The following is a 23052-nucleotide window of genomic DNA, read 5'->3' on the forward strand; positions in this document are numbered from 1 at the left end:
TTCCACTATTTAGCTGGATACGAGTGGAAAGACACTAATAGGAATTTTTTTTTTCAAATTTTAAACAGGCTGCACTATTTGAAAAAAAGGAAAATTTTTCTCAAGGTATGAGCCAGTAACGAACCCTGAGCTGAATCCAACCGGCTATGGCTGCACACAGACTACAGGGCGAGCTGGGCTCACACGGAGACCGTGCAGACAGCCGTAAACGGCGCTGCAAGGCCCAAAAACCCCCCTCTAGGTTATCCTATGTAGTGTTTTTCCACAATAGAGCTGGAGACTGGTGGAAAAACACTAATAGGAAATTTGAGAAAAAATGTGCAGCAGGCTGCACTAAGAGCAAAAAAGAACAACTGTGTGAGGCAGTGTGAACCCCCCCTGAGCTGAATACAACCGGGTATATGGCTGCACACAGACTACAGAGTGAGCTGCACACACACACACACACAGAGACCTTGCAGAACGCTGTTAAAACAGCGCTGCAAGGCAAGAGCAAGGTGAACAGTGAAGAACACACAGCGTTTTGCTAAATTAGCCTTTGGAAAGGAAAATAAAGCAATTAGCTAGCTCGACTGGCCCTCAGTTAGAACACAGCGTCCTGTCCCTAACTGAAATCACAGCAGAGTGAGCGCAAAATGGCGGCAGCGCTTTTTTATAGTGCAGAGTGACATCATTTCAGCAGCCAATCCCAGCCTTGCCAGTACTTACATGCCCACCATGCTAAACAGGATGTGCCCACACTTTCATTCATTCCTCATTGGCTGCTGCGTTCAATTTGAATTCTGGGAACTTCCGATTCCGGTATCCGATACGCGGGAAGTATCGGAATTCAGTATCGGAATTCCGATACCGCAAATATCGGCCGATACCCGATACTTGCGGTATCGGAATGCTCAACACTAGTGTTGAGCGATACCGTCCGATACTTGAAAGTATCGGTATCGGATAGTATCGGCCGATACCCGAAAAATATTGGATATCGCCGATACCGATATCCGATACCAATATGTTATGTTTGCTAATGACAGGTGTTATGAAGGCAATCCAGAAACACAGTGTGCTTAGCGATCAGAGCGCACACAGTGATCTGACAAATACCCAAAAATACAAGAACGAGCTCTGAGACGTGGAAACTCTGTAGACTGCACACCTGATCCTATCCTAAACACAACTAAAAGCGGCTGTGGATTGCGCCTAACAACTACCTAGGCAACTCGGCACAGCCTAAGAAACTAGCTAGCCTGAAGATAGAAAAATAGGCCTGACTTGCCCCAGAGAAATTCCCCAAAGGAAAAGGCAGCCCCCCACATATAATGACTGTGAGTAAGATGAAAAGACAAAACGTAGGGATGAAATAGATTCAGCAAAGTGGGGCCCGATATTCTAGGACAGAGCGAGGACAGTAAAGCGAACTTTGCAGTCTACAAAAAACCCTAAAGCAAAACCACGCAAAGGGGGCAAAAAAAACCCACCGTGCCGAACTAACGGCACGGCGGTACACCCTTTGCGTCTCAGAGCTTCCAGCAAAACAAAAGACAAGCTGGACAGAAAAAAAGCAACAAAAAAAGCAAAAAGCACTTAGCTATACAGAGCAGCAGGTCACAGGAACAATCAGGAGAAGCTCAGATCCAACACTGAAACATTGACAAGGAGCAAGGATAGCAGCATCAGGCGGAGTTAAGTAATGAAGCAGTTAACGAGCTCACCAGAACACCTGAGGGAGGAAGCTCAGAAGCTGCAGTACCACTTGTGACCACAGGAGTGAATTCAGCCACAGAATTCACAACACCAATACAAGTCAATGGGACATCAAGTATCGGAAGATATTCTCATGGTTCCCAGGGTCTGAAGGAGAGGAAACTCTCCTTCAGGCCCTGGGATCCATAGGGATATGTAAAATAAAGAATTAAAATAAAAAATATTGATATGCTCACCTCTCCGGCGGCCCCTGGACATCACGCTGGTAACCGGCCGGCTTCTTTGTTTAAAATGAGCGCCTTCAGGACGTGCGAATGACGTCGCGGCTTCTGATTGGTCAAGTGCCGCCCATGTGACCGGCACGCGACCAATCAGAAGCCGCGACGTCATTCGCAGGTCCTGAAGGCGCTCATTTTAAACAAAGAAGCCGGCCGGTTACCATCGTGATGTCCAGGGGCCGCCGGAGAGGTGAGCATATCAATATTTTTTATTTTAATTCTTTATTTTACAAATCCCTATTGATCCGATACCGATACCCGATACCACAAAAGTATCGGATCTCGGTATCGGAATTCCGATACCGCAAGTATCGGCCGATACCCGATACTTGCGGTATCGGAATGCTCAACACTAATAACGATTACTGGTTGGCCTGCCTCCTGGATCCACGATATAAAGGAAAATTACAAAATATCATGCCACATGACAACCTAGAGCAAATATTGGCTACCAAACAAGCAACTCTTGTAGTTCATTTGGTTCAGGCATACCCAGTACACAGCGGCGGTGATGGTTCTCACACGAGCCGTAGGGGGCAACATGGCAGAGGTGTTAGAGGTGCACAAATTCGAAGTGGCGTTGGACAGAGGGGTTTTATGACCAGTTTGTGGAGTGAATTCGCAATGACCGCTGACACGACACGTAGTGCTGCATCGATTCAAAGTGACAGGAGACAGTATTTGTCCAGTATGGTTACAAACTACTTTTCCTCCCTTATCGATGTTCTCCCTCACAGGTCATTCCCCTTTGATTACTGGGCACCTAAAATAGACACCTGGCCTGAATTGGCAGAATATGCATTACAGGAGCTTGCTTGCCCTGCTTCTAGTGTGCTATCAGAAAGAGTCTTCAGTGCTGCTGGTTCAATACTGACCGAAAAAAGGACACATCTGGCTACCCAGAATGTTGATGATCTAACCTTCATTAAAATGAACCAATCATGGATTTCAAATTATTTTGCCCCACCTTCTCCTGCTGACATGTAGCTTGCCTGAAAAATGTCTTGCTTTTGGCCTCCTCTTACTGACTTCTCCAATTCCGCCATTTGCAGCCGCTAAATGTCCACCACAGGCCATTTTTATACCTCCCTAAATGGGCTGACTCCCCCCACAGGGCCGTGGTCACCACCTGGCGCAAGCACCCGTGCGAGTGCCGTTTGCCTGGACAGGTGGGTGTGCTCACTCTTGGGCGACGGCACTGGCACAGGGTCCCTCATAGTACAATGAAGTGTCTCTGACTGTGGTGGTGCACAACCAACATCAGAGACACCGTCGTAATATGAGGGGCCCTGTGCTAGTACCGCCACCCACAAGAGAGTGTTCCCTGTTGTGATTAGGTAATTCAGAACCACAATGGACCTTGAAGTTCAGAGCACACAAAGTGACCTGACAATAACCAAAAGACATAGGACGAGCTCTGAGATGTGGGAACTCTGCTGACCGCAATCCCTAATCCTATCCAACCACACTAGAGGCAGCCGTGGATTGCGCCTAACGCTCCCTATGCAACTCGGCACAGCCTGAGAAACTAGCTAGGCCTAAGAAGATAGAAAAACAAGCCTACCGTGCCTCAGAGAAATACCCCAAAGGAAAAGGCTGCCCCCCACATATAATGACAGTGAGTAGAGATGAAAATACAAACGCAGAGATGAAATAGATTTAGCAAAGTGAGGCCCAACTTACTGAACAGACCGAAGATAGGAAAGATAACTTTGCGGTCAACACAAAACCCTACAAACAACCACGCAGAGGGGCAAAAAGACCCTCCGCACCGACTAACGGTAAGGAGGTGCTCCCTCTGCGTTCCAGAGCTTCCAGCAAGCAAGAAAAACCAATTAAGCAAGCTGGACAGAAAAAATAGCAAAACAAAAATAACACAAGCAAAACTTAGCTTATGCAGAGCAGATGGCCACAGGAACGATCCAGGAGGAAGCTAGACCAATACTAGAACATTGACTGGAGGCCAGGAGCAAAGCACTAGGTGGAGTTAAATAGAGCAGCACCTAACGACTTCACCACATCACCTGAGGAAGGAAACTCAGAAGCCGCAGTACCACTCGTGACCACAGGAGGGAGCTCTGCCACAGAATTCACAACAGTACCCCCCCTTGAGGAGGGGTCACCGAACCCTCACCAGAGCCCCCAGGCCGACCAGGATGAGCCACATGAAAGGCATGAACAAGATCGGCAGCATGGACATCAGAGGCAAAGACCCAGGAATTATCTTCCTGACCATAACCCTTCCACTTAACCAGATACTGGAGTTTCCGTCTCGAAACACGAGAATCCAAAATCTTCTCCACAATATACTCCAACTCCCCCTCCACCAAAACCGGGGCAGGAGGATCAACAGATGGAACCATAGGTGCCACGTATCTCCGCAACAATGACCTATGGAATACGTTATGGATTGAAAAAGAATCTGGAAGGGTCAAACGAAAAGACACAGGATTAAGAACCTCAGAAATCCTATACTGACCAATGAAACGAGGCTTAAACTTAGGAGAGGAAACCTTCATAGGAATATGACGAGATGACAACCAAACCAAATCCCCAACACGAAGTCGGGGACCCACACAGCGTCTGCGATTAGCGAAACGTTGAGCCTTCTCCTGGGACAAGGTCAAATTGTCCACTACATCAGTCCAAATCTGCTGTAACCTGTCCACCACCGTATCCACACCAGGACAGTCCGAAGACTCAACCTGCCCTGAAGAGAAACGAGGATGGAACCCAGAGTTGCAGAAAAACGGCGAAACCAAGGTAGCCGAGCTGGCCCGATTATTAAGGGCGAACTCAGCCAAAGGCAAGAAGGACACCCAATCATCCTGATCAGCAGAAACAAAGCATCTCAGATATGTTTCCAAGGTCTGATTGGTTCGTTCGGTCTGGCCATTAGTCTGAGGATGGAAAGCCGAGGAAAAAGACAAATCAATGCCCATTCTAGCACAAAAAGCTCGCCAAAACCTCAAAACAAACTGGGAACCTCTGTCAGAAACGATGTTCTCTGGAATGCCATGTAAACGAACCACATGCTGGAAGAACAATGGCACCAAATCAGAGGAGGAAGGTAATTTAGACAAGGGTACCAAATGGATCATCTTAGAGAAGCGATCACAAACCACCCAAATGACCGACATTTTTTGAGAGACGGGGAGATCCGAAATAAAATCCATAGAGATATGTGTCCAAGGCCTCTTCGGGACCGGCAAGGGCAAAAGCAACCCACTGGCACGAGAACAGCAGGGCTTAGCCCGAGCACAAATCCCACAGGACTGCACAAAAGAACGCACATCCCGCGACAGAGACAGCCACCAAAAGGATCTAGCCACTAAATCTCTGGTACCAAAGATTCCAGGATGACCAGCCAACACCGAACAATGAACCTCAGAGATAACTTTATTCGTCCACCTATCAGGGACAAACAGTTTCTCCGCTGGGCAACGATCAGGTTTATTAGCCTGAAATTTTTGCAGCACCCGCCGCAAATCAGGGGAGATGGCAGACAAAATTACTCCCTCTTTGAGAATACCCGCCGGCTCAGACAAACCCGGAGAGTCGGGCACAAAACTCCTAGACAGGGCATCCGCCTTCACATTTTTAGAGCCCGGAAGGTACGAAACCACAAAGTCAAAACGGGAGAAAAACAGCGACCAACGAGCCTGTCTAGGATTCAACCGTTTGGCAGACTCGAGATAAGTCAAGTTCTTGTGATCAGTCAAGACCACCACGCGATGCTTAGCTCCTTCAAGCCAATGACGCCACTCCTCGAATGCCCACTTCATGGCCAGCAACTCTCGATTGCCAACATCATAATTTCGCTCAGCAGGCGAAAACTTCCTGGAAAAGAAGGCGCATGGTTTCATCACCGAGCAATCAGAACTTCTCTGTGACAAAACAGCCCCCACTCCAATTTCAGAAGCATCAACCTCGACGTGGAACGTAAGCGAAACATCTGGTTGACACAAGACAGGGGCAGAAGAAAAACGACGCTTTAACTCTTGAAAAGCTTCCACAGCAGCAGAAGACCAATTGACCACATCAGCACCCTTCTTGGTCAAATCGGTCAATGGTTTAGCAATACTAGAAAAATTACAGATGAAGCGACGATAAAAATTAGCAAAGCCCAGGAACTTTTGCAGACTCTTCAGAGATGTCGGCTGAGTCCAATCATAGATGGCCTGGACCTTAACAGGGTCCATCTCGATAGTAGAAGGGGAAAAAATGAACCCCAAAAATGAAACCTTCTGAACACCAAAGAGACACTTTGATCCCTTCACAAACAAAGAATTAGCACACAAGACCTGGAACACCATTCTGACCTGCTTCACATGAGACTCCCAATCATCCGAGAAGACCAAAATATCATCCAAGTATGCAATCAGGAATTAATCCAGGTACTCTCGGAAGATGTCATGCATAAAGGACTGAAACACCGATGGAGCATTGGCAAGTCCGAAAGGCATAACTAGGTACTCAAAATGGCCCTCGGGCGTATTAAATGCAGTTTTCCATTCATCGCCCCGCTTAATACGCACAAGATTATACGCACCACGAAGGTCTATCTTGGTGAACCAACTAGCCCCCTAGATCCGAGCAAACAAATCAGATAGCAGCGGCAAGGGGTACTGAAATTTGACCGTGATTTTATTTAGAAGGCGGTAATCTATACAAGGTCTCAGCGAACCATCCTTCTTGGCCACAAAAAAGAACCCCGCTCCCAATGGCGACGATGACGGGCGAATATGACCCTTCTCCAAGTACGCCTTCGTGTAACTCCGCATAGCGGCGTGCTCAGGTACAGATAAATTAAACAGTCGACCTTTAGGAAACTTACTACCAGGAATCAAATCGATAGCACAATCACAATCCCTATGCGGAGGTAGGGCCCTGGACTTGGGCTCATCAAATACATCCCGGTAATCAAACAAGAACTCTGGGACCTCAGAAGGGGTGGATGACGAAATAGACAGAAATGGGACATCACCATGTACCCCCTGACAACCCCAGCTGGACACAGACATTGATTTCCAATCTAATACTGGGTTATGGACTTGAAGCCATGGCAACCCCAACACGACCACATCATGCAGATTATGCAACACCAGAAAGCGAATATCCTCCTGATGTGCAGGAGCCATGCACATGGCCAGCTGGGTCCAGTACTGAGGCTTATTCTTGGCCAAAGGCGTAGCATCAATTCCTCTCAATGGAATAGGACACTGCAAGGGCTCCAAGAAAAACCCACAACGCCTAGCATACTCCAAGTCCATCAAATTCAGGGCAGCACCTGAATCCACAAATGCCATGACAGAATAAGACGACAAAGAGCAGATCAAAGTAACGGACAAAAGAAATTTTGACTGTACCGTACCAATGGTGGCAGACCTAGCGAACCGCTTAGTGCGCTTAGGACAATCGGAGATAGCATAAGTGGAATCACCACAGTAGAAACACAGCCCATTCTGACGTCTGTGTTCTTGCCGTTCAACTCTGGTCAAAGTCCTATCGCACTGCATAGGCTCAGGTTTATGCTCGGATAATACCGCCAAATGGTGCACAGATTAACGCTCACGCAAGCGTCGACCGATCTGAATGGCCAAAGACATAGACTCATTCAGACCAGCAGGCATGGGAAATCCCACCATGACATCCTTAAGGGCTTCAGAGAGACCCTTTCTGAAAATAGCTGCCAGCGCACCTTCATTCCATTGAGTGAGCACGGACCACTTTCTAAACTTCTGACAATAAATCTCTATCTCATCCTGACCCTGACACAGAGCCAGCAAATTTTTCTCTGCCTGATCCACCGAATTAAGTTCATCGTACAGCAATCCGAGCGCCAGGAAAAACGCATCAATATTACATAATGCAGGATCTCCTGGCGCAAGGGAAAATGCCCAGTCTTGAGGGTCGCCACGTAATAAAGAAATAATGATCCTAACTTGTTGAACTGGGTCACCAGAGGAGCGAGGTTTCAAAGCCAGAAACAGTTTACAATTATTTTTGAAACTTAGAAATTTTGCTCTATCTCCAGAAAACAAATCAGGAATAGGAATTCTTGGTTCTAACATAGAATTCTGAACCACAAAGTCTTGAATATTTTGTACTCTTGCAGTGAGATGATCCACACATGAAGACAGACCTTTAATGTCCATCACTACACCTGTGTCCTGAACCACCCAAATGTCTAGGGGAAAAAAAAGGCAAAACACAGTGCAAAGAAAAAAAAATGGTCTCAGAACTTCTTTTTTCCCTCTATTGAGAAGCATTAGTACTTTTGGCCTCCAGTACTGTTGTGATTAGGTAATTCAGAACCACAATGGACCTTGAAGTTCAGAGCACACAAAGTGACCTGACAATAACCAAAAGACATAGGACGAGCTCTGAGACGTGGGAACTCTGCTGACCGCAATCCCTAATCCTATCCAACCACACTAGAGGCAGCCGTGGATTGCGCCTAACGCTCCCTATGCAACTCGGCACAGTCTGAGAAACTAGCTAGGCCTAAGATAGAAAAACAAGCCTACCTTGCCTCAGAGAAATACCCCAAAGGAAAAGGCAGCCCCCCACATATAATGACTGTGAGTAGAGATGAAAATACAAACGCAGAGATGAAATAGATTTAGCAAAGTGAGGCCCAACTTACTGAACAGACCGAAGATAGGAAAGATAACTTTGCGGTCAACACAAAACCCTACAAACAACCACGCAGAGGGGCAAAAAGACCCTCCGCACCGACTAACGGTGCAGAGGTGCTCCCTCTGCGTCCCAGAGCTTCCAGCAAGCAAGAAAAACCAATATAGCAAGCTGGACAGAAAAAATAGCAAACAAAAAATAACACAAGCAAAACTTAGCTTATGCAGGATAGACAGGCCACAGGAACGATCCAGGAGGAAGCAAGACCAATACTAGAACATTGACTGGAGGCCAGGATCAAAGCACCAGGTGGAGTTAAATAGAGCAGCACCTAACGACTTAACCTCATCACCTGAGGAAGGAAACTCAGAAGCCGCAGTACCACTCTCATCCACCAAAGGAAGCTCATAGACAGAACCAAAAACCAATTAAGCAAGCTGGACAGAAAAAATAGCAAAACAAAAATAACACAAGCAAAACTTAGCTTATGCAGAGCAGACGGCCACAGGAACGATCCAGGAGGAAGCTAGACCAATGCTAGAACATTGACTGGAGGCCAGGAGCAAAGCACTAGGTGGAGTTAAATAGAGCAGCACCTAACGACTTCACCACATCACCTGAGGAAAGAAACTCAGAAGCCGCAGTACCACTCGTGACCACAGGAGGGAGCTCTGCCACAGAATTCACAACAGTTCCCCCCCAGCTCGAACAGTGCTCTACCACTTGCAATACTTACCTCTTCCTGCTCCACCACTGTGTAGTCTGTGCTGTTAAATCCTTCAATGGCACTGCCAATACAAATTTGTTGAAATGATAGATAGTTAAAATATACAGAGGCCCTTGCCTCCATTTTGGCCAGTTAACACTTTGCGCCTACTACCACTGTCTGCTACTCAGCTGAGGAGCCCACCCCAGTACCTAGCTATGCCGTCTGTTTAGTCCTGTTACCAATTTTGAACTGCTTTTAGCCTACTTTTTTATTGTGGGCCTACAAACTGTGTCTGCGCCACTTATTACAGTTGTCCTCCACTGAACAAAGCAATGCCGCCTGTTTAGTCCTGTTACCAATTTTGAACTGCTTTTAGCCTACTTTTATATTTGGGCCTACTAACGTGTCTGTGCCACTCATTACAGTTGTCCTCCACTGAACAAAGCAATGCCGCCTGTTTAGTCCTGTTACCAATTTTGAACTGCATTTAGCCTACTTTTTTATTTTGCCCTACTGTGTCTGCACCACTCATTACAGTTGTCCTCCACTGAAAAAAGCTAGGCCGCCTGTTTAGTCCTGTTACCAATTTTGAACTGCATTTAGCCAACTTTTTTATTTTGGGCCTGCTAACTGTGTCTGCGCCACTCATTACAGTTGTCCTCCACTGAACAAAGCTAGGCCGCCTGTTTAGTCCTGTTACCAATTTTGAACTGCATTTAGCCCACTTTATTATTTAGGCCTATATCTGTGTTTCTTCCTCATCCTGCCCATTGCCCAGCCACTGCTAGATGAGTCTGCTGGTACATTGACCCAGACCACTACATTCCCCTTGCATTCTACACAGCCTGAATCTGACCCTGCTGAAAGTCAGGTTCCCCTTCCCGCATACTATACCACCTTACACGGAGACAAAGAGGAAGGTGCAGATGAAAGTGCAGGTTCCTTCATCAGGTGTGGGGGCATACTCGTTGGCGACGTCACTGGCACAGGGCCCCTCATAGTATGCAAAAGTGTCTCTAGCAATGGGAGGCGCCACCCGCCATCAAACACACCGCCGTACTATGAGGGGCCCTGTGCCAGTGCCAAGTCCCAGCGAGTGGGTCCCCCCTGCTTGCTCAGAATCACAGCACTTGCAAAGTTGAAATACTTACCTCTCCCTGCTCCACCGCCATGACGTATTCCGCGTTTCCTGGGCCCACAAAAATCTTGAGCCAGCCCTACCCCCCCACAACTTTAGCCAAATGACCCCCTATTTTCAATGCCTAACTATTATTATAAAGTAAATTTAGATTGACAAGCTTAAGAAATAAGAATTGATGTTTTTGGCATTAAAATGGGCACTGTAGGTGCATTGAGAAACATGTGATGGTGTCTCCGCGGTGTTGGATGTTTTGATCTCATTCATCCTTATGTTTATACTTCGGAAAAATTAACATAATGTTATTTAACACACACAACAAAAAATTATAACATAGACACTGCATTCTCTTGCCACGGAGTATATCAATCGGGTGAAATGAAACAATTAGTGTAGACATCCCGCACTTTAAGTCCAGAGGGTGGACGACGTGGATGATGTCCATCTGTAGTAGTCAGGACATTATTTGCATCTTTCACATCATCACAAGCATTTGCAGTACAGTCGTGAATTCTTGTGAAGTTGTGAAGTACAACACATGCTTTGATACCTTGATTCACATTTTTTTCACTTAGTTGAATAGCAGACTGCAGAACATGCCATTTGGCACACAGAATGCCAAAGGCACACTCCACCAGGCGTCGTGCAAGGGATGGGTGGTCCAGGGTTCTCCACGGATATGGCCTCATGAGGTTCCTGGTTAATTAAAAAGTCTCATCACCAACCATGACATAAGGGACAGCTTCCAGATTAAACCCTGGTAGCTGACATGGGGGTGGGAGGTCCAACTGATTATTGCGCATACGACAACCCATAATGAAAGAATGGAACACTCGGGAGTCTCCTGTTCTTCCATAGGCCTAAATATCAATAATTCAAAACATGTATGCGCTGTCGACCGGGGACAACAGCACTACAGAAAAATATTCTTTATAATTATAATATTGGGATCCAGAGTTGGGCGGCTTACATACACGGATGTGCTTCCCATCCAGGGTTCAAATACAGTTAGGAAACTGGCATGTCTCCTCAAACCCACAGGCAATACGCAGCTAGTCTTGTTGTTTTGGCTCAAGCATGACCAATTGATGTAGTCGGGACCAAATTTGTGAGCACATAGACCGGACAATGCCTGAGATTGTGGATTTGCCTATTAAGAACTCCAAATGTAGTGCAGCACAGGGCAGGCCAGTGGCTAAAAAGCTAGAGTAAAAAAAAAATTGGTTAGGAGAACATATTCATGCATCATCATACCAAGATTATGGCAACATAACATTTTACGGAGAGTGCAAACTAAGCCCTGCCTCAACAAGTTACAGCAGTACACAATGCCTAGGGAACATTGCAGAATTACAAAGAGCAGGTAATGCACAAGGCATAATGACTAACACCAAAAAAATCAAACATAGGCCAAAAAAAAGGAAGGGAAATGTGTGTGTAGAAAATACACACATCAAATACATACGCAACATAGAGTTTTTGGACATTCCGTAAAGTAAGTAGAAGCCACTCCTCTGCCGTGTCCTTCCATCATGGTGTCCTTGTAGGTGATCCCAGTTCGCAGAGTCTCAAGAAGAATATCAAATGTGGCCAGGTTCATCTGAGTATATTGGTAAAAATTTGTCTGGATGGCTTTGTAGTGAAGCATACTGTGTTGTGAATTCTGTGGCCAAGCTCCCGACTGTGGTCGAGAGTGGTACTTCGGCTGGTTCTGTCTATGAGCTTCCTTTGGTGGATGAGAGTGGTACTGCGGCTTCTGAGTTTCCTTCCTCAGGTGATGAGGTTAAGTCGTTAGGTGCTGCTCTATTTAACTCCACCTGGTGCTTTGATCCTGGCCTCCAGTCAATGTTCTAGTATTGGTCTTGCTTCCTCCTGGATCGTTCCTGTGGCCTGTCTATCCTGCATAAGCTAAGTTTTGCTTGTGTTATTTTTTGTTTGCTATTTTTTCTGTCCAGCTTGCTATATTGGTTTTTCTTGCTTGCTGGAAGCTCTGAGACGCAGAGGAAGCACCTCCGTACCGTTAGTCGGTATGTTTTTGCCCCTCTGCGTGGTTGTTTGTAGGTTTTTGTGTTGACCGCAAAGCTATCTTTCCTATCCTCGGTGTATTCAGTAAGTCGGGCCTCACTTTGCTAAATCTATTTCATCTCTGTGTTTGTGTTTTCATCTTTACTCACAGTCATTATATGTGGGGGGCTGCCTTTTCCTTTGGGGAATTTCTCTGAGGCAAGGTATGCTTATTTTTCTATCTTCAGGGCTAGTTAGTTTCTCAGGCTGTGCCGAGTTGCATAGGGAGCGTTAGGCGCAATCCACGGCTACCTCTAGTGTGGTGTGATAGGATTAGGGATTGCAGTCAGCAGAGTTCCCACGTCTCAGAGCTCGTCTTATGTTTTTGGTAATTGTCAGGTCACTTTGTGTGCTCTGAACTTCAATGTCCATTGTGGTTCTGAATTACCTGTTCGTAACAGTACTGGAGGCCCAAAGTACTAATGCTTCTCAATAGAGGGAAAAGAGAAGTTCTGAGACCATTTTTTTTCTTTGCACTGTGTTCTGTCTTTCTTTTCCCCTTTACATCAGGGTGGTTCAGAACACAGGTGTGGACATGGACATTCAAGGTCTGTTCTCTTTGATGGATAATCTCGCTATAAATGTACAGAATATTCAAGATTTAGTGGTTCAGAATCCTATGTTAGAACCTAAAATTCCTATTCCTGAGTTATTTTCTGGAGATAGAGCTAAGTTTTTGAATTTTAAAAATAATTGTAAACTATTTCTGGCTTTGAAACCCCGCTCCTCTGGTGACCCAGTTCAACAAGCTAAGATCATTATTTCTTTATTACGTGGCGACCCTCAAGACTGGGCATTTTCCCTTGCGCCAGGAGATCCTGCATTATGTAATATTGATGCGTTTTTTCTGGCGCTCGGATTGCTGTACGACAAACCTAATTCAGTGGATCAGGCAGAGAAAAATTTGCTGGCTCTGTGTCAGGGTCAGGATGAAATAGAGATTTATTGTCAGAAGTTTAGAAAGTGGTCCGTGCTCACTCAATGGAATGAATGTGCGCTGGCAGCTATTTTCAGAAAGGGTCTCTCTGAAGCACTTAAGGATGTCATGGTGGGATTTCATATGCCTGCTGGTCTGAATGAGTCTATGTCTTTGGCCATTAAGATCGGTCGACGCTTGCGCGAGCGTAAATCTGTGCACCATTTGGCGGTATTATCTGAGCATAAACCTGAGCCTATGCAGTGCGATAGGACTTTGACCAGAGCTGAAAGGCAAGAACACAGACGTCAGAATGGGCTGTGTTTCTACTGTGGTGATTCCACTCATGCTATCTCCGATTGTCCTAAGCACACTAAGCGGTTCGCTAGGTCTGCCACCATTGGTACGGTACAGTCGAAATTTCTTTTGTCCGTTACTTTGATCTGCTCTTTGTCTTCCTATTCTGTCATGGCATTTGTGGATTCAGGCGCTGCCCTGAATTTGATGGACTTGGAGTTTGCTAGGCGCTGTGGGTTTGTCTTGGAGCCCTTGCAGTGTCCTATTCCATTGAGAGGAATTGATGCTACGCCTTTGGCCAAGAATAAGCCTCAGTATTGGACCCAGCTGACCATGTGCATGGCTCCTGCGCACCAGGAGGATATTCGCTTTCTGGTGTTGCATAATCTGCATGATGTGGTCGTGTTGGGGTTGCCATGGCTACAAGTCCATAACCCAGTATTAGATTGGAAATCAATGTCTGTGTCCAGCTGGGGTTGTCAGGGGGTACATGGTGATGTTCCACTTCTGTCTATCTCATCATCCACCCCTTCTGAGGTCCCAGAGTTCTTGTCTGATTACCGGGATGTATTCGATGAGCCCAAGTCCAATGCCCGACCTTCGCATAGGGATTGTGATTGTGCTATCGATTTGATTCCTGGTAGTAAGTTTCCTAAGGGTCGACTGTTTAATTTATCTGTGCCTGAGCACGCCGCTATGCGGAGTTACGTGAAGGAGTCTTTGGAGAAGGGTCATATTCGCCCGTCATCGTCGCCATTGGGAGCAGGGTTCTTTTTTGTGGCCAAGAAGGATGATTCGCTGAGACCTTGTATTGATTACCGCCTTCTAAATAAAATTACGGTCTAATTTCAGTACCCCTTGCCGCTGCTGTCTGATTTCTTTTCTCGGATTAAGGGGGCTAGTTGGTTCACCAAGATAGACCTTCGTGGTGCGTATAATCTTGTGCGTATTAAACGGGGCGATGAATGGAAAACAGCATTTAATATGCCCGAAGGCCATTTTGAGTACCTGGTTATGCCATTCGGACTTTCTAATGCTCCATCAGTGTTTCAGTCCTTTATGCATGACATCTTCCGAGAGTACCTGGATAAATTCCTGATTGTATACTTGGATGATATTTTGGTCTTCTCGGATGATTGGGAGTCTCATGTGAAGCAGGTCAGAATGGTGTTCCAGGTCCTGCGTGCTAATTCTTTGTTTGTGAAGGGGTCAAAGTGTCTCTTTGGTGTTCAGAAGATTTCATTTTTGGGGTTCATTTTTTCTCTTTCTACTATCGAGATGGACCCTGTTAAAGTTCAGGCCATTTATGATTGGCAGGGCCGGCGTCAGCACCTGGCGTACCCGGGCAAGTGCCAGGGTCCTGGTGAGATAGGTGGGGCCCATTCAGGGCCGGCGTTAAGGGCAGGCAGCTCCCGCAGGGGCCCTCAGCTAGCGGCACACCAGCAGCCGCCATGGGGCCTCTGTGAGGCAGGGGGGCCTGCCTGTCGCCAGCGCCTACTCCCCTGCTGCCGCATTGAACTATACCGGCGTCTGCCGGTAAAGTTCAAAGCAAATGATCGAGGAGAGAGCGTCACCTGACTTTCCCTCTACCATCATTCCCCACTCTGCCTCTGACACTGCCGTTGCGGGTTCGCGATGACGTCATCACACACTCGCTGTGTGTCAGGCAGTGCACTGGCAGCCGCCGAGACCAGTGAAGGGAGCAGCGCGGGCACGTTGAGAGGTGAGGAGTGTTTTTTTTTTTGTAACTATAAGTGAGTACTGGACTATGGGGTCATTCTTGGGGGGGGGAAGGGGCTGTGCTGTATACTACATGTCTGTGCTATATACTACATGGGCCGTGTAATATACTACGTGGGCTGTGCTATACACTATATGGGCTGTTATATGCTATGTGGGCTGTGCTGTATACTACATGTCTGTGCTATATACTACATGGGCCGTGTTATATACTATGTGGCTGTGCTATATACTATATGGGCTGTTATATGCTACGTGGGCTGTGCTATATACTACATGGCTGTTCTATATACTACGTGGGTCATGTTATATACTATGTGGGCTGTCTTATATAATATGTGGCTGTGCTATATACTATATGGGCTGTTATATGCTACGTGGGCTGTGCTATATATTACAAGGCTGTGTTATATGCTGTGTGGGCTGTTATATACTACATGGCTGTGTTATATGCTACGTGGCTGTGCTATATACTATGTGGCTGTGTTATATACTACATGGCTGTGTTATATGCGATCATGAATCGTGGTATGTGTTAAAGGGGGGGCCCACTGAGGCTCTTTCGCCCGGGGCCCTCAAAAACCTGGAGCCGGCCCTGATGATTGGACTCAGCCTACATCTCTGAAGAGTCTGCAGAAGTTCCTGGGCTTTGCTAATTTTTATCGTCGCTTCATCGCTAATTTTTCTAGTATTGCTAAACCGTTGACTGATTTAACCAAGAAGGGTGCTGATGTGGTCAATTGGTCTTCTGCTGCTGTGGAAGCTTTTCAGGAGTTGAAGCGTCGTTTTTCTTCTGCCCCTGTGTTGTGCCAACCAGATGTTTCGCTTCCGTTCCAGGTCGAGGTTGATGCTTCCGAAATTGGAGCAGGGGCTGTTTTGTCGCAGAGAAGTTCTGATTGCTCGGTGATGAAACCATGCGCCTTCTTTTCCAGGAAGTTTTCGCCTGCTGAGCGAAATTATGATGTTGGCAATCGAGAGTTGCTAGCCATGAAGTGGGCATTCGAGGAGTGGCGTCATTGGCTTGAAGGAGCTAAGCATCGCGTGGTGGTCTTGACTGATCACAAAAACTTGACTTATCTCGAGTCTGCCAAACGGTTGAATCATAGACAGGCTCGTTGGTCGCTGTTTTTCTCCCGTTTTGACTTTGTGGTTTCGTACCTTCCGGGCTCTAAAAATGTGAAGGCGGATGCCCTGTCTAGGAGTTTTGTGCCCGATTCTCCGGGTTTGCCTGAGCCGGCGGGTATTCTCAAAGAGGGGGTAGTTTTGTCTGCCATCTCCCTTGATTTGCGGCGGGTGCTGCAAAAATTTCAGGCTAATAGACCTGACCGTTGCCCAGCGGAGAAACTGTTTGTCTCTGATAGGTGGACGAATAAAGTTATCTCTGAGGTTCATTGTTCGGTGTTGGCTGGTCATCCTGGAATCTTTGGTACCAGAGATTTGGTGGCTAGATCCTTTTGGTGGCCGTCTCTGTCGCGGGATGTGCGTTCTTTTGTGCAGTCCTGTGGGATTTGTGCTCGGGCTAAGCCCTGCTGTTCTCGTGCCAGTGGGTTGCTTTTGCCCTTGCCGGTCCCGAAGAGGCCTTGGACACAAATCTCTATGGATTTTATTTCGGATCTCCCCGTCTCTCAAAGAATGTCGGTCATTTGGGTGGTTTGTGATCGCTTCTCTAAGATGGTCCATTTGGTGCCCTTGTCTGAATTGCCTTACTCCTCTGATTTGGTGCCATTGTTTTTCCAGCATGTGGTTCGTTTATATGGCATTCCAGAGAACATCGTTTCTGACAGAGGTTCCCAGTTTGTTTCGAGGTTTTGGCGAGCCTCTTGTGCTAGGATGGGCATTGATTTGTCTTTTTCCTCGGCTTTCCATCCTCAGACAAATGGCCAGACTGAACGAACCAATCAGACCTTGGAAACATATCTGAGATGTTTTGTTTCTGCTGATCAGGATGATTGGGTGTCCTTTTTGCCTTTGGCTGAGTTCGCCCTTAATAATCGGGCCAGCTCGGCTACTTTGGTTTCGCCGTTTTTCTGCAATTCTGGGTTCCACCCTCGTTTCTCTTCAGGGCAGGTTGAGTCTTCGGACTGTCCTGGTGTGGATACTGTGGTGGATAGGTTGCAACAGATTTGGACTCATGTAGTGGACAATCTGACTTTGTCCCAGGAGAAGGCTCAACGTTTCGCTAACCGCAGGCGCTGTGTGGGTCCCCGACTTCGTGTTGGGGATTTGGTTTGGTTGTCATCTCGTTATATTCCTATGAAGGTTTCCTCTCCTAAATTTAAGCCTCGTTTCATTGGTCCATATAGGATTTCTGAGGTTCTTAATCCTGTGTCTTTTCGTTTGACTCTTCCAGCTTCTTTTTCCATCCATAACATGTTCCATAGGTCATTGTTGCGGAGATACGTGGCACCTGTGGTTCCATCTATTGATCCTCCTGCTCCGGTTTTGGTTGAAGGGGAATTGGAGTATATGGTGGAGAAGATTTTGGATTCTCGTGTTTCGAGACGGAAACTCCAGTATCTGGTTAAGTGGAATGGTTATGGTCAGGAAGATAATTCCTGGGTCTTTGCCTCTGATGTCCATGCTGCCGATCTGGTTCGTGCCTTTCATGTGGCTCATCCTGGTCGGCCTGGGGGCTCTGGTGAGGGTTCGGTGACCCCTCCTCAAGGGGGGGGTACTGTTGTGAATTCTGTGGCCAAGCTCCCTCCTGTGGTCGAGAGTGGTACTTCGGCTGGTTCTGTCTATGAGCTTCCTTTGGTGGATGAGAGTGGTACTGCGGCTTCTGAGTTTCCTTCCTCAGGTGATGAGGTTAAGTCGTTAGGTGCTGCTCTATTTAACTCCACCTGGTGCTTTGATCCTGGCCTCCAGTCAATGTTCTAGTATTGGTCTTGCTTCCTCCTGGATCGTTCCTGTGGCCTGTCTATCCTGCATAAGCTAAGTTTTGCTTGTGTTATTTTTTGTTTGCTATTTTTTCTGTCCAGCTTGCTATATTGGTTTTTCTTGCTTGCTGGAAGCTCTGAGACGCAGAGGGAGCACCTCCGTACCGTTAGTCGGTGCGGAGGGTCTTTTTGCCCCTCTGCGTGGTTGTTTGTAGGTTTTTGTGTTGACCGCAAAGCTATCTTTCCTATCCTCGGTCTATTCAGTAAGTCGGGCCTCACTTTGCTAAATCTATTTCATCTCTGTGTTTGTGTTTTCATCTTTACTCACAGTCATTATATGTGGGGGGCTGCCTTTTCCTTTGGGGAATTTCTCTGAGGCAAGGTAGGCTTATTTTTCTATCTTCAGGGCTAGTTAGTTTCTCAGGCTGTGCCGAGTTGCATAGGGAGCGTTAGGCGCAATCCACGGCTACCTTTAGTGTGGTGTGATAGGATTAGGGATTGCGGTCAGCAGAGTTCCCACGTCTCAGAGCTCGTCTTATGTTTTTGGTAATTGTCAGGTCACTTTGTGTGCTCTGAACTTCAATGTCCATTGTGGTTCTGAATTACCTGTTCATAACAATACTGTTAGGTGTCGAGTTCCCGCCGTTGCACAGAGGGAAGCTCGAACCATGTCTGCTGCGGTCTCCCATTATCCTCCAGCCGCAGTGGAGCCTGCTCAGCGGAGACGTCGGTCTCAGTATCTGGCTCAGGCTGATACTGGATGACTGGTTACTACTGCCCTTCCAGGCTCTACCTTTGAAGCCAGCAATGTTCAGCAGCAAGCAGGTCTTTCTGGGACTAAGTCCTGCTTTTCCCATACTGAGCCTGCTCTTGTGACGACCTCCCATTGGAGGTCGGGTGTTGTGGATTCTGTTTTTGGGCTCCCTCTGGTGGTTACAGATGGTACTGGGTGACTTGTGTTTTCTGCGGTCTCTGGTGTCCACCTGTTCTATCAGGATATGGGAGTTTCCTATTTAACCTGGCTTTCTTGTCATTTCCTCGCCGGCTATCAATGTAATCAGTGTGTCTTGTTACCTCTGCTTCCCGCTTCTGTAATCTTCAGGACAAGCTAAGTTTTTGTTTTTCCTGTTCCACGTTTTGCTTAATTTTTGTCTTAGTCCAGCTTGCAGATATGTGATTCCTTTTTGCTGGTTGCTCTAGTGGGCTGATATTACTCCTCATGTTCCATGAGTTGGCACATGAGTTCAAGTAATTTCAGGATGGTTTTTGTAGGGTTTTTCGCTGACCGCGCAGTTCACTTTTGTATCCTCTGCTATCTAGATTTAGCGGGCCTCATTTTGCTGAATCTGTTTTCATAACTACATATGTGCTTTCCTCTCATTTCACCGTCATTACATGTGGGGGGCTGCTATTTCTGTGGGGTGTTTCTCTGGAGGCAAGAGAGGTCTGTGTTTCTTCTAATAGGGGAAGTTAGTCCTTCGGCTGGAGCGAGACGTCTAGGATCATCGTAGGCACGTTCCCCGGCTACAGCTAGTTGTGTGTTTAGGTTCAGGATCACGGTCAGCTCAGTTTCCATCACCCTAGAGCTTGTTTTGTTTTTTGTGCTTGTCCTTTTGTGATCCCCTGCCATTGGGATCATGACAGTATAGCCGGCCTAAAGTGGTAATCGTATTGGCTGAAGTAGGAGGAAAAGTAGTCTGAGGAAGTTTTTTTTTTTTTTTTCTCCCCTCAGAGTTTGCTGCCTAGCCTTAATTGCAGCCTGGCTGCGTCTTACCTCCTCTTAATCCTTGAATGGCTCTGACCTCAGCTGTTTATCATGGACGTCCAGAGTTTGGCTTCCAGCCTGAATAATCTTGCTGCTAAGGTTCAAAATATACAAGATTTTGTTGTACATGCTCCTGTGTCTGAACCTAGAATTCCTATCCCAGAGTTTTTTTCTGGAGATAGATCTAGTTTTCTGAATTTTAGGAACAATTGCAAGTTGTTTCTTTCTTTGAAATCTCGCTCCTCTGGAGACCCTGCTCAGCAAGTCAAAATTGTTATATCTTTCCTGCGGGGTGACCCTCAGAATTGGGCATTTGCATTGGCACCAGGGGATCCTGCGTTGCTCAATGTGGATGCGTTTTTTCTGGCATTGGGTTTGCTCTATGAGGAACCTAACCTAGAGATTCAGGCTGAAAAAGCTTTATTGGCTCTCTCTCAGGGGCAAGATGAAGCAGAAATATATTGTCAGAAATTTCGGAAATGGTCGGTGCTTACTCAGTGGAATGAGTGCGCCCTGGCTGCAAGATTCAGAGATGGCCTTTCTGAGGCCATTAAAGATGTTATGGTGGGGTTCCCTGCGCCTACAGGTCTGAATGAGTCTATGACTATGGCTATTCAGATTGATCGGCATTTACGGGAGCGCAAACCTGTGCACCATTTGGCGGTGTCTTCTGAACAGGCACCTGAGACAATGCAATGTGATAGAATTCAGTCCAGAAGTGAACGGCAAAACTATAGGCGGAAAAATGGGTTGTGTTTTTATTGTGGTGATTCAGCTCATGTTATATCAGCATGCTCTAAACGCACAAAAAAGGTTGATAAGTCTGTTGCCATTAGTACTTTACAGTCTAAGTTCATTCTGTCTGTGACTCTGATTTGTTCATTATCAGCCATTTCCGTCGATGCCTATGTGGATTCAGGCGCTGCCCTGAGTCTTATGGATTGGTCATTTGCCAACCGCTGTGGGTTTAGTCTGGAGCCTCTGGAAGTCTCTATTCCTTTGAAAGGAATTGACTCTACACCTTTGGCTATGAACAAACCTCAGTACTGGACACAAGTGACCATGCGTATGACTCCCGTTCATCAGGAGGTGATTCGCTTCCTGGTACTGTATAATTTAAATGATGTCTTAGTGCTTGGTCTGCCATGGTTACAAACTCATAACCCAGTCTTGGACTGGAAAACGATGTCTGTGTTAAGCTGGGGATGTCAGGGGGTTCATGATGATGCACCTCCGATTTCTATCGCTTCATCTACTCCTTCTGAGGTTCCTGTATTTTTGTCTGATTATCGGGATGTTTTTGAGGAGCCTAAGCTCAATTCGCTTCCTCCTCACAGGGATTGCGATTGTGCTATAGATTTGATTCCTGGCAGTAAATTTCCTAAAGGACGTTTGTTCAATCTGTCAGTGCCAGAGAATACTGCTATGCGGGATTATGTTAAGGAGTCCTTGGAAAAGGGACATATCCGTCCATCTTCGTCCCCTTTGGGAGCAGGTTTTTTTTTCGTGGCCAAAAAAGATGGTTCCTTGAGGCCTTGTATAGATTACCGTCTTTTGAATAAGATTACAGTCAAATATCAGTTTCCTTTGCCATTGTTGACTGATTTGTTCGCTCGCATTAAGGGGGCTAAATGGTTCACTAAGATTGATCTTCGGGGTGCGTATAATCTTGTGCGGATAAAGCAGGGTGATGAGTGGAAAACGGCATTTAATACGCCTGAGGGCCATTTTGAGTATTTGGTGAAGCCTTTTGGAATTTCTAATGCTCCTTCTGTCTTCCAGTCCTTTATGCACGATATTTTCCGTGAATATCTGGATAAATTTATGATTGTGTATTTGGATGATGTTTTGGTTTTTTCTGATGACTGGGAGTCCCATGTTCAGCAGGTCAGGAAGGTGTTTCAGGTCCTGCGGGCCAATTCTTTGTTTGTAAAAGGTTCAAAGTGTCTCTTTGGAGTCCAGAAGATTTCTTTTTTGGGGTATATTTTTTCCCCTTCTACTATTGAGATGGATCCCGTCAAGGTTCAGGCTATTTGTGACTGGACGCAGCCTACATCTCTTAAGAGTCTACAGAAGTTCTTGGGCTTTGCTAATTTTTATCGTCGTTTCATAACTAATTTTTCTAGTGTTGTTAAGCCTTTGACGGATTTGACTAAGAAGGGTGCTGATGTTGCTGATTGGTCTCCTGCGGCTGTGGAGGCCTTTCAGGAACTTAAGCGCCGGTTTTCTTCTGCTCCTGTGTTGCGTCAGCCAGATGTTTCGCTTCCTTTTCAGGTTGAGGTTGATGCTTCCGAGATTGGAGCGGGGGCGGTTTTGTCACAGAGAAGCTCCGATTGCTCAGTGATGAAGCCATGTGCGTTCTTTTCTAGAAAGTTTTCGCCCACTGAGCGGAATTATGATGTTGGTAATCGGGAGCTTTTGGCCATGAAGTGGGCATTTGAGGAGTGGCGTCATTGGCTTGAGGGTGCTAGACATCGTGTGGTGGTCTTGACTGATCACAAAAATCTGATTTACCTTGAGTCTGCCAAGCGTCTGAATCCTAGACAGGCTCGTTGGTCACTGTTTTTCTCCCGTTTCGATTTTGTGGTTTCATACCTGCCAGGTTCAAAGAATGTGAAGGCGGATGCTCTTTCTAGGAGTTTTGTGCCTGACTCCCCTGGAAATTCTGAGCCCACTGGTATCCTTAGGGATGGGGTGATTTTGTCGGCTGTCTCCCCAGAATTGCGACGTGCTTTGCAGGAGTTTCAGGCGGATAAACCTGATCGTTGTCCGCCTGAAAGACTGTTTGTTCCGGATAATTGGACCAGTAGAGTCATCTCCGAGGTCCATTCTTCTGCGTTGGCAAGTCATCCTGGAATATTTGGTACTAGAGACTTGGTGGCCAGGTCTTTTTGGTGGCCTTCCTTGTCGAGGGATGTGCGTTCTTTTGTGC

Source organism: Ranitomeya imitator, chromosome 5, assembly GCF_032444005.1.
Source record: "Ranitomeya imitator isolate aRanImi1 chromosome 5, aRanImi1.pri, whole genome shotgun sequence".
Lineage (NCBI taxonomy): Eukaryota > Metazoa > Chordata > Amphibia > Anura > Dendrobatidae > Ranitomeya > Ranitomeya imitator.